The 18,089-nt window shown below is 34.0% G+C and overlaps 1 protein-coding gene across 2 annotated transcripts in view; it reads left to right on the forward strand.

Moving 5' to 3' along the window:
* Positions 1-18,089, forward strand: part of CCSER1 (coiled-coil serine rich protein 1) — a 1,355,695-nt gene that overhangs the window by 1,007,128 nt on the left and 330,478 nt on the right. The window lies entirely within an intron of this gene.

Here is an 18,089-nt window from a genome sequence, read left to right on the forward strand (position 1 = left end):
TGTAGTAATTTCTGATTGTAGTTTGTATTTCCATGGAATTCGTAGTGATATCTCCTTTATCATTTTTTATTGCATCTATTTGATTTTAATCTCTTTTCTTTTTTATTAACCTGGCTAGTGGTCTGTATATTTTGTTGATCTTTTTTAAAAAAATAGCTCCTGGATTTATTAATTTTTTAAGGATTTTTGTGTCTCTATCTCCTTCATTTCTGCTATCTTAGTTATTTCTTGTCTTCTGCTAGCTTTTGAGATTTTTTGATCTTGCTCCTCTAGCTCCTTCAATTTTTTGATGATAGGGTGTTGATTTTAGATCTTTCCTTGAGTCTCATGTGGGCATTTATTGCTATATATTTTCCTCTAGACACTTCTCTAAATATGTCCCAGAGATTCTGGTACATTGTGTCTTCGTTCTCTTTGATTTAGAAGAACATCTTTATTTCTGCCTTCATTTCATTGTTTATCTAGTCAACATTCAAGAGCCAGTTGTTCAGTTTCCATGAAGTTGTATGATTCTGAGTTAGTTTCTTAATCTTGAGTTGTAATTTGATTGCACCGTGGTCTGAGAGACTGTTATGATTTCTTTTCTTTTGCATTTGCTGAGGAGTGATTTATTTCTAATTATGTGGTCAATTTTAGAGTAAATGTGATGTAGTGCTGAGAAGAATGTATATTCTGTGGATTTGGGGTGGAGAGTTCTGTAAATGTCTATTAGGTTTGCTTGGTCCTGATCTGAGTTCAAGTCCTGGATATCCTTGTTAATTTTCTGTCTCGTTGATCTGTCTAATATTGACAGTGGAGTGTTAAAGTCTCCCACTATTATTGTGTGGGAGTCTAACTCTCTTTGTAGGTCATTAAGAACTTGCTTTATTGATCTGGGTGCACCTCTGTTGGGTACATATATATTTAGGATCATTTGCTCTTCTTGTTGCATTGATCCTTTTACCGTTATGTAATACCCTTCTTTGTCTCTTTTGCTCTTTGTTGGTTTAAAGTCTATTTTATCAGAGACTAGGATTGCAACTCTTGCTTTTTTTTGCTCTTCATTTGCTTGGTAAATCTTTCTCCATCCCTGAATTTTGAGCCTATGTGTATCCTTGCACGTGAGATGGGTTTCTGGATACAGAACACCAATAGATTTTGACTTTTTATTCAATTTGTCAGTCTTTGTCTTTTGATTGGGGCATTTAGCCCATTACATTTAAAGTTAATATTGCTATATGTGAATTTGATCCTGCCATTTTGATGCCAGCTGGTTGTTTTGTCCATTAGTTGATGCAGTTTCTTCATTGTGTCAATGCTTTTTACCATTTCATTCATTTTCTGAGTGGCTGGTACTTTCTGTTTAGTGCTTCTTTCAGGAGCTCGTGTAGGGCAGGCCTGGTGGTGATGAAATCTCTGAGCAATTGCTTCTTCATAAAGGATTTTATTTCTCCTTCGCTTATGAAGCATAGTTTGGCTGGATATGAAATTCTAGGTTGAAAGTTCTTTTCTTTAAGGATGTTGAATATTGGCCCCCACTTTCTTCTGACTTGTAGGGTTTCTGCTGAGAGATCTGCTATGAGTCTGATGGGCTTTCCTTTGTGGGTAACCCGACCTTTCTCTCTAGCTGCCCTTAGCACATTTTCCTTCATTTCAACCCTGGTAAATCTGACAATTATGTGCCTTGGGGTTGTTCTTCTTGAGGAATGTCTTTGTGGTGTTCTCTGTATTTCCTGGACTTAAATGGTGACATGCCTTGCTAGATTGGGGAAGTTCTCCTGGATAATATCCTGAAGAGTGTTTTCCAGCTTGGATTCATTCTCTCTGTCACACTCAGGTACACCTATTAAATGTAGATTAAGTCTTTTCACAAAATCCCATATTTTTTGGAGGCTTTGTTCTTTTCTTTTTACCCTTTTTTCTTTAATGTTGCCTTCTCATTTTATTTCATTGAGTTGATCTTCAATCTCTGATATCCTTTCTTCTGCTTGGTCGATTCGGCTCTTGAAACTTGTGTGTGGCTTCTCGAAGTTCTCATAATGTTTTTCATCTCCATGAATTTGTTTATATTCTTCTGTAAGCTGTTTATTCTCGTTGGATTTCATCAGTCATTTTTTCAAGGTTCTTAGTTCCTTTGCATTGGGTTAGAACATGTTCTTTTAGCTCTGAGAAGTTTGTTATTACCCACTTTCTGAAGCCTGTTTCTGTCAATCACTCAGACTCATTCTCCATGCAGTCTTGTTCCCTTGCTGGTGAGGAGTTGTGATCCCTTGGAGGAGGAGAGGCATTTTGGTTTGGGTTTTTTCATCTGTTTTGCACTGGTTTCTTCCCATCTTTGTAGATTTATCTACCTGTGGTCTTTGTAGTTGGTGACTTTCAAATGGGGTCTCTGAGTGGACATCCTTTTTGTTGATTATGCAGTTATTTCTTTCTGTTTTTTAGTTTTCTTTCTAACAGTCAGGCCCCTCTGCTTTAGGACTGCTGGAGATCCACTCCAGACCCTGCTTGCCTGGTGATCACCTGCAGAGGCTGCAGAACAGTAAGAGTTGCTGCCAATTTCTTCTTCTGTTATCTTTGTCTCAGAAGGCTGCCCGCCAGATGTCAGCCTGAGCTCTCCTTTATGAGATGTTTCTTTGGATATACAGGGATTGGGGAGCTCCTCAAGGGAGACAGTCTGTCCATTATAGGAGCTCAAGTGCTGAGCTGTGAGCTCTGTTGCTCCATTCAGGGCTGCTGGGCAGGTACATTTACATCTGCTGCAGCAGAACTCATAACTGCCTTTTTTCCCCAGGTGTTCTGTCCTGGGAAGGTGGGGCTTTATTTATAAATTCCTGAGGTGCTGCTGTCTTTTTTCAGAGATGCCCTGCCCAGCGAGGAAGTAGCCTAGTCACAGCCTGCCAGTAGAGGTGATGCTGAGCTGCCATGGGCTCTGCCCACCTGCTCTGTGAACTTCTTTGCAGTTTTGTTCATAGAGGTATAGTTAGAACTGCCTTTGTAATGGGCGGTCTGCCTCAGTAATGGCAGACTGTCTCTGTAATGGCAGACTGCATCAGTAATGGCAGATTGCCTTAGTATTGGCGGACTGCCTCGGTAATGGAAGACTGCCCTGGTAATAGAGGACTGCCTCTATAGTGGTGGACAGCCTTGGTAATGGCTGGCACCCTTCCCCTCACAGAACTGGACCATCCCAGGTCCAGCTGTGCTTGCTGTGAAACTCTCAGTCCAGAGCATTTCAGATTGCTGGTCTTTGTGGGGGTGGGACCCGCAGAGCCAGATCACCTGGCTCCCTGTTTCAGCCCCCTTTTCTTCAGTTGAATGGGTGACTCTGTCCCTCAGGCATTCCAGGCACCAGTTGAAATGGTGGCCCAGATTTGTGTGAGTGTTTGTGCGGAGACCCATTGTGCTGGCTGAAACAGATGTGCTGGAGACTCTGGAGCTTTTCCACCTGGGAATCTCCTGGTCTGTGGGCAGTAAAAACTTGTTTGGAAATGTGGTGATCACTCATCCTCTGTGTTCTCACTGGGAACTGCACTCCAGAGCTGTTAGATCGTCTCCTCTGTGTTAATTTTCTTACTATAATGGGCTCCAGTTGCATCCATGTTACTGCAAATGGTATGATTTCATTCTTTTTTATGGCTGAATAATATTCCATTATGTATATGTACCACATTTTTTTAATCCAATCCACTGTTTATAGGCACATTAGTTGATTCCATGTCTTTTAGTGTAACTGGAGATAAATATGTTAAGTGAATTTTTTTTTAAATCCAATGTTCAAATTTTGATATGGGTTTATTTATTCACTATTTGTGAATACCTACTTTGTTTTATTCTAGGGACTTGTCTGGGTACTGGGAAAAATGTAGATATGGTTCTGTTTTCACAGAACCTAGAGTCTACTTTGAAGCATAGATTTTTTTCCAAAATAGGTCTCCTAGCTTCGAGGCTACAGAGTTGTTTTATGGTGATATAATAGAAAAAGTTAATGATGACATCTGTTCATGTTAACATTCCAAATGACATCCTTGCTAAATAATGAAGTATCCTTGTCCTCTGGCTAAATAATGAAGTATGTTTGTCCTCTGTAAAACAGACATTGTATTTAAGTGGCAGGCTTCTAGAAGTCCATAAGGCTTTTGCATGGAGGAGAGTGGCTCTGTGGATGAATTTGATTTAAGGATCAGCTTTCAACCTGCAAAATCAAAGTACTATAAAGATTGTAGAATGAATTTGCAACTTGGATTTACAAAATTAATTTAACAATAATATCATTGTAGCAATGGACATGAGATCCTTTAATAAAGTCAAGAAACTTAAGTTTCTAAAGCTGATGTTGAGCTTAACTCTTATTCTCTTTGTCACTGGTGGGTTGGTATGTCATGTTATCTCCATCCTCTGGATCAGGATATTGTGTGGATCCTTCCATGGAAAAGCCCTAACTGTTATTACTGTGCTTGTTATGTTGTCTGATGTAACAACATTCCTATTTTTATGGAAATGTCAGACAAGGTTTGTCTGTTGGGGTTATAAACAAGATCTTTCCTCTACTTAGAGAACTAGATCTTAGATATGGGTTGATAAGGAGTCTTTTTTTCTGGGACTAGAACAAAGAACATAAATTTCACTTCTGTGCCTTTTCCCTCCCTCCTGTCACCAAAAAGATTGCCAGAGGTATTAAAGAAGAGCAAGTAACAAGCAAGAGTCAGTGAGGGACCACACTTGAATTTCTTCTTATTCACATTATTCTGTCTGCCTAACAAATATATGAAAAAATAGTTTATCTCCAGTTCCATAAGCTTTATTCCACAGAGATTAAAGTGCCCACGTAAACACGTATTTTGTGAAATCACAATTTACTTTTGTAATAGGTTATTTTTTGAGACATAATAATTTAAAAAACCCTAGCCCAACACCCTATATCTGAACACTTAGTTGATTTCTGTACTCTTTGCCCATAAAGAGATCATCAACCAATTATTGTGATTCCTGCCCTATATTATTATTCTCTGATATATTAGTCTGTTATATTATCTTGATATTCCTAAATGCTACTTGAAATTCTTTTCTTTCTCTACCTGTTTATAGTTCATATTTCCTTCTCTACTTTCACTAGACCAGAAGCTACTTGTGAGCAGAGACTCTGTTTTTCTTGTTAAAGCTGAAACAATTCTGGTTAAAACAGAACTTGAAAGATAGCATACTTACTATTTTGAATGAGTAAAAAAATTAGTTTCCTATAAATGAAACATGATTATCTGTTCTAGAAGTAATCATTTTCAAAAGAAAATGAGAAATTTCTTCACTTATTACTTGCTATATGAAGGACTTATTAGGAAGACTATTTGTGTATCAAAAACAATTATTTTAAAAATTGTTAATTACATTTCAATTGTCATGTCAATTAAATCCTTTTACTTGAAATTTCATGAATTGAGATATTCAATTAACTGGAATTCCATATGTATAATATGATGGAAATTTAAATTCCAATGGAAATACTGAGAAATTACAAGACTCTGAAATATCTTCATGTCTACGGAAAAAGAAAATTGATTTAATAAAGTTTTAGAAGTTAAGTAATCTATTTTTTTTATTTAATTATCAACAACCCATTTATATATAAAGGGTGTCCAGTGTACTTTAATTTGTACATTTAACTAATTAATATATGCCATTTATTATTATATACTTTTGTGCCTATATATAGTGAGCCTTGATAAACATTACTAATTTTCTAAAGTTATTGTTATTTAAACACTTAAAAATAAGACTACTTGGAAAGAAATAATGATATCTGATAAATAGTGTTTGTAATTGGATGTTCCTTGAAAAAGTCCATTAGAATTGATAAAGGAAATATATCTTTTAAAAAGATTCTATACATATTTATTAAATATATTAGCCAGATTTCCCTAGAAAGACAGAACTAATAGAATATATATATTCACACATATATATTCATATATATATATACACACACATATATACACATATATATATATATGAATGAGTTTATTAAGGAGTGTTGACTCACACTATCACAAGGAGAGGTCCCACAATAGGCCGATGCAAGCTGAAGGGCAAGAAAGCCAGTTCAAGTCCCAGAGCTGAAGAACCTGGAGTCCCATTTTCAAGGGTAGAAAGCATCCAGCATGGGAGACAGATGTAGGCCAGAAGACTAAACCAATCTAGTCTTTCCACGTTCTATTGCCTGCTTTATTCTAGCTGTGCTGGCAGCTGATTAGATGGTGCTCACCCAGATTGAGGGTGGGTCTGCCTCTCTCAGTCCATTGAGTCAAATGTTAATCTCCTTTGGCAACACCCTCACAGACACACCCACCAACAATGTTTTGCATCCTTCAATCCAATCAAGTTGACGCTTAATATTAACTATCATATTAAATACATTAATTCTGAAAAGCCCAATAATCTATCCTATTATGAAAATCTGCTGATAAATTTTAAAAAAGTATTTTTTCTTGTGCCTTGAGGATCTGCAAAGTGGTCAAATTCCCTGAGGACTTGAAAATGGCTTAATTTTCCCACCACCAAAATTGCAAATATGAGTTTATCTGTTTTGCTCCTCTCCCTCTTATAACAAAAGTGGTCTGTGTTCTGAATCTCATATACTCTCTCCTTCTAAAAAATTTTGCTTCTTGGGTTAGCAACCTTCCTTTAACATCTCAACTCATTCCCAGATTTTCTGCTTAAATATTTTAAACAAGATATCGACACTGTAGCTTCTCAACTGATGTAAGTTGTCAGGCCTACAGCTGGTCAAGAGGAACCTCCCATACCTGCCTCCTCCAGGCCTGCCTCTGGGCGCTGGCTGTCTTTGTCAGTTTATCACATTGTGTATAAAATTTTATCACTTTCGATGAGTATCATGATGCATTAAGCAGGGAAACACGGACTTCATGGCACGTTATTGCCATTTTTTTAATGTTTAAAATACTTTCCCTTAGCAATCTTTCTTACATTATACATACTTTCCTATATTATTTTACCCTGTTACATTTTCATAGTACTTTTTATACTTTGTAATTAAATCTTTACATGTTAGTTTACCTACTTGTTCATTTTACCAATGAATGAATGAAAGGGGCAAATAAAGAAAACTGATATGCTTGGATTTCATCTTATCTTCTTGCAATTGTTTGGAACACAAACAATATTGATATGAGAAAGGGAAAAAGAAGGAAATGGATTAAGCCAGGATTTAGGAGATATTACTAAAAATTGATGAAGCTGATTTTTATAAAAGCTTACTATATTAGAACTTAATGATACATAACACTAGTGTACTTTGAGGAAATTTCATTGAATTGTTGGGCACATCTGTTATTCTTGTATACTTAGTACTTTCTCCTTTGTTCTGAAGACAGAGCCCTTCTCTTCCTTTGGGACACTATAGTTTGTATCAACACTTCACCCCCAGTAAGAATATAGTTATATTGCCTCACTTATATTACCCTAAGGGACCAACGCTGACCCATATGATTATCACATACTCTTGAAAACTGTGATTGATCCACAACTGACAGGCATACCAAACAGGGTGATTAGAATCCTTTACTTGGTAATTGACATAATGTCGACACTAAATACAATACAAACCTAAAGCTACTATGGCCATTTTACTACCATAAAGAGAAGACTTGTTTAAGTATTAAACATATGCAGAGAAAGACAAAAGACAGAATATGGAGGGAGAAAGAGTTCCAATAATCTCCTACCCATACATAGATCCAGGCAAGCCTAAATATTCCTGAACTTTTCAGTAGTATAAATATTTTTGGCTTAAGCTAATTTGAATTGATGTGGTATAATATAAAGTTTCTTAAATTTATTTTAATCATTGCTCAAAAACACATCTCAAAATTTATTTTCAAAATATATTTGTTATCAAAGCCAGCCATTTGCCCAATCTCATAGATGATCTTTACACTGGCCAATTTTCTTTGGGCAAATAAAAGTGAATAGTAAATATTTACAGTTTGACATTTTTTTTTTTTTGAAACAGTCTCTCTCTGTCACCCCAGCTGGAGTACAGTGGCATGATCTCAACTCACTGTAACCTCTGCCTCTTGGGATCAAACGAGTCTCCTGCCTCAGTCTCTCAAACAGGTGGGACTACAGGCACCTGCCATCATACCTCGCTAATTTTTGCATTTTTGTAGAGATGAGGTTTCACCATGTTGGCCAGGCTGGTCTCAAACTCCTGACCTCAAGTGATCTGACTGCCTCAGCCTCCCAAAGATCTGGGATTACAAGTGTGAGCTACCATACCCAGTCTAGTCTGGCTTTAAATTGTAACTTTTACCTATTTAAGCTTCTGGTAGAAGGAAGTTATGAAGAGATTTACAATAAATTTCTCTGAGCTACATTAACTTAGGGCAAAAGATTCCTGTCAGTAACACGTTATTTTTTATCAGGATTACTGCTTCTAAAATAGTGCAATTTATTTATAAAAATTATGGAGAATACATATTTTTACCAACCTAAATCCATTAATTTTAATCACAAGCCTATGATCGTTAGGATTAGTATTTGTCACTCATATCTGTCTTAAAGAAACAAACTTATAATGATAGAAATTCCTATGTAGAGTATTTCCCATACTTTTGTCTGACCAGTGTTTTTAGAACCTCTCTTAAAATGTAAATGTATTCAAAACATTGTATATGAATCAGTTGTTCTGGTTCAAGTAAAAATAAGAGATCCACAGTTAGTCTCTTTCGACCACTTCACCCCTGAGTCACTTTTGGGAGCAGCATAGGGTTTAATGAAACTCTTGAGAAATCGACTGGGCGTGTTAAAATATCAGCCAAAGGTAAAAAGTGACAGATAGATGATTATTGTACACAGATTGTGTATTTTTATCCCTATCACATTGCTTGGTAAATATTGTCATTTTTTTTTTTCTTTTTTTGAGACGGAGTTTCGCTTTTGTTACCCAGCCTGGAGTGCAATGGCGTGATCTCGGCTCACCGCAACCTCTGCCTCCTGGGTTCAAGCAATTCTCCTGCCTCAGCCTCCTGAGTAGCTGGGACTACAGGCGCGTACCGCCATGCCCAGCTAATTTTTGTATTTTTAGTAGAGATGGGGTTTCACCATGTTGACCAGGATGGTCTCGATCTCTTCACCTCGTGATCCACCCGCCTTGGCCTCCCAAAGTGCTGGGATTATAGGCGTGAGCCACCGTGCCCGACCTAATATTGTCATTTTAAACGTCATAAATTGAGAAGAAGTTTTTGTTTTGTTATTCTAGTAAGAATTGCTCCTGAAAATGTATGCTAGTTTCCTGCATGCTGCTGTGCTCACTGAAAAGGTGGTAATGACCTGACAGATGGGACAAGGAATTTATTTTGCATGAACAATCATACAGTTAATGGAACATTTATTATTAGGTGATGAACAAGAATAATTCCTTGAAATATACTATTTCCTAAGAGCTAAAATATAGTGCAAACTTGGAATAGCTGTCTTCTGTGTCAAAAAGAGTGGCAATTCAGAAACAGCTGAAGCCGGGCGCTCACGCCTATAATCCCAGCACTTTGGGAGGCCGAGGCGGGTGGATCACGAGGTCAACAGATTGAGACCATCCTGGTCAACAAGGTGAAACCTCGTCTCTACTAAAAAATACAAAAATTAGCTGGGCGTGGTGGCGCGCGCCTGTAGTCCCAGCTACTTGGGAGGCTGAGGCAGGAGAATTGCTTGAACCCAGGAGGCGGAGGTTGCAGTGAGCCGAGATCGCACCATTGCACTCCAGCCTGGGTAACAAGAGCGAAACTCCGTCTCAAAAAAAAAAAAAAAGAAAGAAAGAAACAGCTGAAATAAATGATGTAGGTTAAAGGGAATTGGCATATGAAATTTCCTTTTTGTGTACGTAGTTTACTGCTCAGTAAGCAATTTACTTGTTCAACAACTATAGTAGTATCTTTCTTTTTTTTATTTCTGGCCTACTTCACATAACCCCACAAGCAGTTGTGCTGAAGGATGTGCTGAAAATAGATTTGCCAAAACAGTAGATTTTAGGTACATTTACTGACCAAAAAAAAAAAAAAAAAAAAAGAAAGAAAATTTAAAAAGATAACTATATGAGATGATACATATGTTAATTTGCTTGACTGTAGTAAGAACTTCACTTATATATATGTATATATATATCTCGAAACATCATGTTCTACACCTTAAATACATACAATTTTAAAAACAAAATGTGAAAAAGTCATATGTACAGAAAATATGGGATAAACTGGTTGAAAAATTAACTGACATACAATACAGATATATGAATCTAGTTATGTAAACTAAAATCTCTAGGGATTAAGCTACCTTTGTGATAACTTAGAATCCTAAAATTCTGTGAGATAAAAATATATAACATTTTGGAAGTATGGCCTCATGCTATTTTACATGGCATCTTATATAACCTGTCAAACTGATGTCAGCCTTTAGTAATTACCTTACAGTAGTTTTTATTTATATTTGTCGTGTTTTTTTCTGTCACAGCAGAATTGTTTTCTTCTAACATCTCACTGTTCATAAAATGCAGTCAATTTATTTCATTATGTGTAAGAAATAAGGGAATACTATTTTACTGTAAATATGATTTCTTTAAATAAGTTATGAATTTCCTTATTGAAAACAGTCTAAATATTGAAACACAAATCCTCTGTTTGGCCGTGCATGTTACTAACTCAGATTTTCCTGTATTTCTATTCTTATAGTACATAGATAGCATTAATCAAGTGACACATTTATTAAAGAGATTTATAACATTAAGAGTTTAAAAGCCTACACACATTTTCTGAGAAAAATTAATATTTGTATATTTTCAATGGAATAAACCCTTAGGCATAGATTGAAAAATAAAAATATGCTTATTTGTTAATAAAATTGTAATAACTTCATTAGGTCAAACACATGTAGTTCGAATTGATCTTAAACTAATTACCTTTTAACAGGTATTTCAGTTATAAGTTTAAAACTGTGATTAAAAGATGTTCAGGTTCACTGCCAAGCATTTCGGGTATAGAGATGAACAAGTTATACACAGTCCTGGCACTCATCTATATGCTGTAATGCTGGAAACAGCCCTAATAAACAACTAGAGTCCAGTGTGGTAAGGTTATGCTCAGAAAAAAACAGGATATACTATGGATAATTACTTATGAGAGCAAATTTATAGTAAAAATATTGTGGAAATTGTTAAATAAATTAAAATGAGTAATTATACTTTAATATAACTGAATATTCTGAATCCATTAAATATATTTTATAATGCATGTATTATGAAGAAAATACAATAATATTGTTACAAAGAAAAGAAGAAAAAATACATTAATTCTGTATTATCTCCATCACACACACATATATAAAGAGAGAGAGAGAAAATATGGGGGATGGAAAGTGTGGCTGCTACTGTGAACTGGTTTTTAGGACTGTGACTAAAGAAGCACAGATTACATGCTGCAAGACAAGAAGAAGGAGGCAGCATATGCAGGAAGGTGAGCACAGCAGAGACAGGTGTATTCCAAACTGAAATAAAGTCTGAGAGTGTTGTATGAATCCAACAGCTATAATTGCCACCCCTGAGTTCTGTAAAATCTCTTTGAATCTTAAAATGTCCCCCTTTTACTTACATTAGCTCAATTTATTTTCTACAATTTGTGGCCAAAAGAGCTTTAAGACAGGTAAAAATTTTCAATAAATACATGAATAGGAATCAGTATTATATAGGAACTTATCTATTCCTTGTACTATACCTTTTGGTGCATGAGAATAGTGTGCAGATGAGCTTGCTTAATAATCTCAAATATGCTTTCCCAGGTAAGGCCTACCTTTCTATATTCAATTTGAAAGCCAAATTACTGTTTTTTTAGTATCTAAGATGGCTGACCTTATAGAAGATAGGTGTAACTGCCTTGAATTGCAGAACCATTCATTAAGCACTGCTGTCCAGTAAAATTTTATGGATAATTTATTCTATGCTGTCCAATATGATAGCCACTAGACATCAGTGACTATTGGGCACTTGAAATGTAGTTAGTACAACTGGGAAACTGATTTTTAATGTTAATGAATTTTAATAAATATAAAATAAATAGCCACATGTGGCAATTGGCTGTATATCAGAGAGCATAGCCTTTGAGTGTACCTATGAAAAACAGAGATATTATCAATCTTATGTTGGTGTAAAAAAAGTCACAACTATCTCTTATTTTCTTATGGACACTGGATATTTTCCTGATAAGATTTTCACTGACATCAATAACTGAGTCTTTAAAATAATATAGACTTTTCTTATTTTATTGAATACTTTAAAAAATGGAAACCTTAAAAAGAATTCAAAGTACACACTTTCAATCTCAAATCCTATGAGTTTTGCTAAACAAAACAAAATGAGAAAAAGCAAGCAGGAAAGAAAACACAAAAATATATCAAAGGGCAGGCAAGAGATAATGAGTTTCCATTATTTCCTTAGATAAATATTATTTGTTTAGAAATCAGATAAATATTGAAGACACATTTGAAAAGTTCATGGTAGACAATACACTATCATTGTCAAATACAGCACATAAACATATAGACACTTTGAGTCAATGTATCAACAGAAAAAAATATGTAGGCAATCTTTTTGATCTCTAGAAGTTGGTTTATAAAGTATATGAGTATAATAAAGAATAATTTTAGCATATGATAGGAATAAATCAGTAAGTACTATAATCAGTAGGTGCTTAAAAAATGAGTAAGTGCTGTAATAATTCCAAAGAGAGAAAAATCACTCTGGCACAGATGGCCTCAGAATGCATAATGGAAATTTAGATAGGGCCTAGGTAATTTATAAGGTGAAAAAATAGTTTTTATGAGGGAAAACATAGGTGAGGATGGGTAGTGAGAAGGCATATAGGGCTATACAGGGACAAATGGTAGGAAGGTTGGAGACACATAGTGGATTTATTGAGTATGACCGAAGAGTTTGGAGTTCATGATTAATAAAACAGGATAAATCTGATTGAGTTGTAGAGAAAATCCTTAAGACATTCATAATATAGACACCAATCATGTCTGCATCTGTTAAATGAGCAACCAGAGATGTATTGGTTAATGTAACATTTTCTGGAATGCATTTTGTCTATGCAATGAAATACATCCTTTAAAATATAAAATGTTTATTTGCATATAAAAAATGAATAGTAAGGCACCTTTTTATAACTAAAAGATTATTTCCAAACAATGTTCATATTTGGATGGAAGGCTTAAATGCAGCCACTTCAGAAATTGTTCAAAGTGTCTTTTTATTTCTTTCTTTTTTTTTTTTTTTTGGCAGAAATAGTGCTGCTACTGAGCTGTTCCTGAAAATATTAATAACTCCTACACTCAATGGGAGAGAAAGAGCAAACCAAAACCTTATCTGGCTTAGAAAGCAAATTTGCTAAAGCATCCGAGTTAGCATTGCTGCAAATGCACTTGCATCAACCTACCTTTATCTACTGTGCTGCTTACATGTATTTAATGAAATGATAATTTATACAAAAGTATGCAGCACTTTAACAAGAAGAAAGCAAAATTGTAAGTAACCTGTTGGAGGCAAAGAAATTAGGTCCTTCTTTGATGTTCTTTAAGTTTGTGACTGAAAGCACAAACCAAAACATTTTTCCTATTCTTCTCAAACTTGTCCAATGTCTTTATGTGATAATGGAAGTATTTTATATCTGCACTGTTCATATGTGCTATTAGTCACATGTGATTACTGAGCACTTGAAATATAACTACTGTGACTAACTGAAATTTTATATTAAATTTGAGTTAATTTAAATTTAATAAGGTAGCTTATTTAGTCTTATCTATATAGATAGCTAAATTGTATCACATAGGACAAAAAGATCTATAATTAGGAAATCTAAAGGGTCATGTATAAGCTTTGAACATTACATTCCCAATATACACTAATATCTCCTTTTTAAAAATGTGTCCAGCCTATGTTAAAAGAATTTGGACATTAAGTATAGAGAATATTTCCTTTCCAAATTCCTATCCTTTATTCTCACTGTTACTATTTTTTAAACCATGAATAAATTTCTTGGGAGAGACTACAGTGAAAAAAAAATTAACAATAGACTTGATGTTGACTCACAAAGATTAGGAATGAAAAATATGTGTATCAGATAAATGTTAGAGGCAGTATTAAGTATCTGCAAATTTATCCATTGAACTCCAATTTAATAAAATGCCAATGTAACAAACGTGCACTTTCTGCACAGGTACCCCAGAACTTAAAGTATAATAATAAAAAAGATACTACCCCTGAGAATAATTTTTATGTCAAATCAATATTTTAAAACATATATAAAATTTCTTAATTTTATTTGTGAAAATAGCAATGTTTTAGAATTTCTTATCATAGTAAAATAGAATTCTGGAAATAAAATGTTACTGTGATACGGTTTTACCTAGAAACAAGAGATATGAAAATACATATACAGTATTTTTTAAATTTAAGACTACAAATTTTATAAATTCAGGTGTGATTATGAGGGATAGAGACTTAGATATTTTATTTCATAAAGATAAAAGGAAAGGTAATATATTCCTGGATGTGAAAAGAGTGAACAAATTATTCAGTTTTAAAAATATTTTTGACATAGATTAAATTTTTAACTAAATAGTTAGGAGAATTCTTAGAATAGAATACACATCTACTTAGGCAGGAGATGTATATTCTGTTTCTCTCTGCCATTGACCTGCTGTCTGTATTGTTGCCATACCCTTAATTTTCAATCTCTCATGTACTCACGAACAAGATTTATAATCAGAGTTTGGTTTAAATTCTAATTCTTATAGTTTTAATCTGTGCAACATTGGGTAAATTGTTTTACATTGTATACTCAGAGAAAACCTTTAAAAGGGGTTAGAATGGGATAGGAGCAGAGATGATTATTTTGGCAGAATCTTAGTAACTAAACTTGAGCTCAGAGTCTCCTACTGCAAGCATGCAACAAAAGGGAGGTAACATATGGCCTGGATAAGGGAAGTAGAAATATTTGTAAGTTGACAGGCAAAAACATTAGCAGAATTAAATTCCCAAAATTAATGACTGGGAAAGAAAAGGACTGAAAGAAGAAGACAATGAAAAATACATTAAAGAAGTGGTCAAGGAAAAATGCAAGGCAGCAAATGATGGTGATGCAGAAAGAGATTTCATAAAACATATGGAAACATAAATTAGTTAACATTTGAATTTTTGTTATAGTTATTTGTGCAACAGAGCTGTGGTAAATAATTGGAATTTATAATAAAAAGAGTTTTGAGAATATGAAAATGAGTAACAAAGTTTTATGCTAATGATTTAAATGAAAGGTTATCTTCTTAAATACAAATAGGGCAGAATTGTATGGACTTTAATATATCTTTATGGGGGCATGTTAGGTGAATGGATAAATCTAAAGACATTTGGACTGGACTCTGGAAAGGGTATTTTTAATGAGATCATGTATGCTAAATAATTTTGTAGTGATTAAAGACGTGGGTGTACTTTGAAGTAAGATTGCTTAAATATGATTTCAGCACTTACCTATTATGCAACTTGGAATAAAATTCTATGCATTTGTTTCTCTTTTTTTTAGAGTGGGGTTGTTGGATTAATCTGTACATTTCTGTTGCACAGTGGAGCTTGCTATTTAAATACAGCAAATCATTTTTTGGCCCAATGGTTTAGAGCATTATATACTTTCAGTTGAGATTATTTCAGTTTGAATATCACTTCAATAGTTACAAGCCATGTGACTTTAAGCAAATATATCACAGTCTCAGTTGCATCATCTCTAAAATGGCCATAATAATTAAAATATTTAGAGTTAAAGGATTATGAGGATTACATGAATTGATCCAGATCTATTAGCACAGTGCCTTCCATATCTGCTCACTCAAAAGATGTTCTCTATCATTATTACATAATATATAGTTGCCCACTAGTTTATCTCTATTATTAGTTGCCTACGTCATTACATAAGGAACCCTGACTTATTAATGAACTGTTTCCTACAATTTTAGTTATCTAAAACATAATACATTAATGCTAATTTAATATAATAGCTCCTAAATATTCTTTATACCATAAAGGAGTTGAAAAATAGCTACAACTTAAAACAACAGATAATATTTATTAAAAAAAATAAAACCAGAAATAAAGGAGATCAGCAAACATAAAATAGAGTACAAAAATGACATTCAGTGATTTCTCTTGGCTGGAATCTATACATTGACTCACAGAAGTCCTTGAGAGCATTCTAATTTTAATAACATTATAATGTGTGTGTTTGCATGTATGTGTTTGAAGACAAAACTATTTTGCAATGATATTTAGCAAATAAACAGCATTTCTTTTTTAAATTTTTTTTTTTAGATTCAGGGGGTACATATCCTGGTGTTTTTTAACATGGGTATGTTGTAAAATGCTGGGGTTTTGGTATCTAGTGAAATCATCAACCAAATATTGAAGACAGTATGCAATGGTTTTTCAGTAATGTTTCCCTCCCTCCCTTTCCCTTTTTGGAGTCCCCCTTGTTCATTGTTTCCATCTTCATGTCCATGTGTATGCTCTCACTTGTATGTGAGAACAGGAAAGTCATTTTATAACTTTCAAATTATGAATTCCCAAATTAGGTCTATGAATTTTTTGTTTGGTTTTTTAAACTGATGTTTTATCAGTTTTGGGAAAAATATCTCAAATTGACTGTGTGTCAAAAAGTGCATGCCATGTTTATAAGTGAAGAGAAATAAATAAAAAGAATTTTTAGATTCATCATCTTTTTTTTTTCATTTTTTGCATATAGATATTGAGTCAGTCAGCGTTCTCCTCTGAGCATACAGTTCTGTGACTTTATTTTATTTTAAACCAGTCTTGTACTTGAACCTCTGCTCCGTCTCCCATTATTAAAGGAACCAGAGGTAGAGTGGGAAAAGGAACAGAAAATATTCTAAGAAGACTGAAAATTGTTATAATTTGAGTAAATATATGTATCCTGCTTCTTGGTTTCTTAAACTAAGGTACAACTTTGAATATAATAATTATCTAGTGTTCTTGAAAATTAACAAACATGATTTTCTAAAGAAATATATTTCTAGTTTTTGGAAGAAAACACCTGTTTCTTTGGTGAAAAAAAAACATATTTTCAAGATTGTTTACAAGAAAACACACATAAATACAAAAAATTTAGTTTTCAATTTCTTGCATAAATTATAGACATATTTTACAGAAATGTAGTGTGAGATTAGTTACATATATAATCTAAAAATTAAAAAGTTTATAAGAAATACACTTCTTATTTTAATTACATTCTATTAGTGTTATATCTCCTGCATAAAACACATATATAATCCATTAAACAGCAGAAAGAATAAGATCATTTTGAAATTTAAATTTAAAGAAGTATTTTGATCTTAACCTATTTTCATGAAATTGAAGCATGGACTATAACACTTTCGTATGGTTTGATTTCTGATTACAAATGGAATAAATGGAATCTGTCACCTTCACCTTGTAGCAAAAAATCAAGAAAAAATTTACAAATATGTTTAAAATATAGTCTCTGTGTATCAATGAACCAGAACATATGAGGAAGAGCTGAGAAATGCCTTGATAGTTACACAGGGATCTAGGGACAGCATTCAGCTGGACCCAGGGTACTGATCACAGATAAAACTAGCAGAGCACAATTATTTGATGTATGTTACATATCTTGTAATGGAAAGACAACAGTTCTTTATTTGAAACATCAGTAATCTGAGCAAGATAGCGTTGGGAGCATTCTATAACCAGTTTGGCAACAGAAAGCTGTAGAGCAGGCCGATGGTAAGTCACATTGAATCATCATTGGTGTGGCCAATTCAAGGAGTGTGCAGCTGCCAATTTCTGATCAATGAGGAAAGGTAAAGGTTAAAAAAACACATTTGCACACAAAACCTTGTGTTACATGCAACTTCAAAATAAATTCAGAAGATGGACTGATAGTAGGCAATATGACCCTATCAAAAACACACACACCCTGCAAAACATGGTACTCAAGTGAAGAAACATATTATTTTAGACATATTTTGAACTA

The sequence above is a fragment of the Aotus nancymaae genome, unplaced genomic scaffold (assembly GCF_030222135.1).
Source record: "Aotus nancymaae isolate 86718 unplaced genomic scaffold, 86718_ANA_hifiasm-v0.15.2.pri h1tg000006l, whole genome shotgun sequence".
In the NCBI taxonomy this organism is placed as follows: domain Eukaryota; kingdom Metazoa; phylum Chordata; class Mammalia; order Primates; family Aotidae; genus Aotus; species Aotus nancymaae.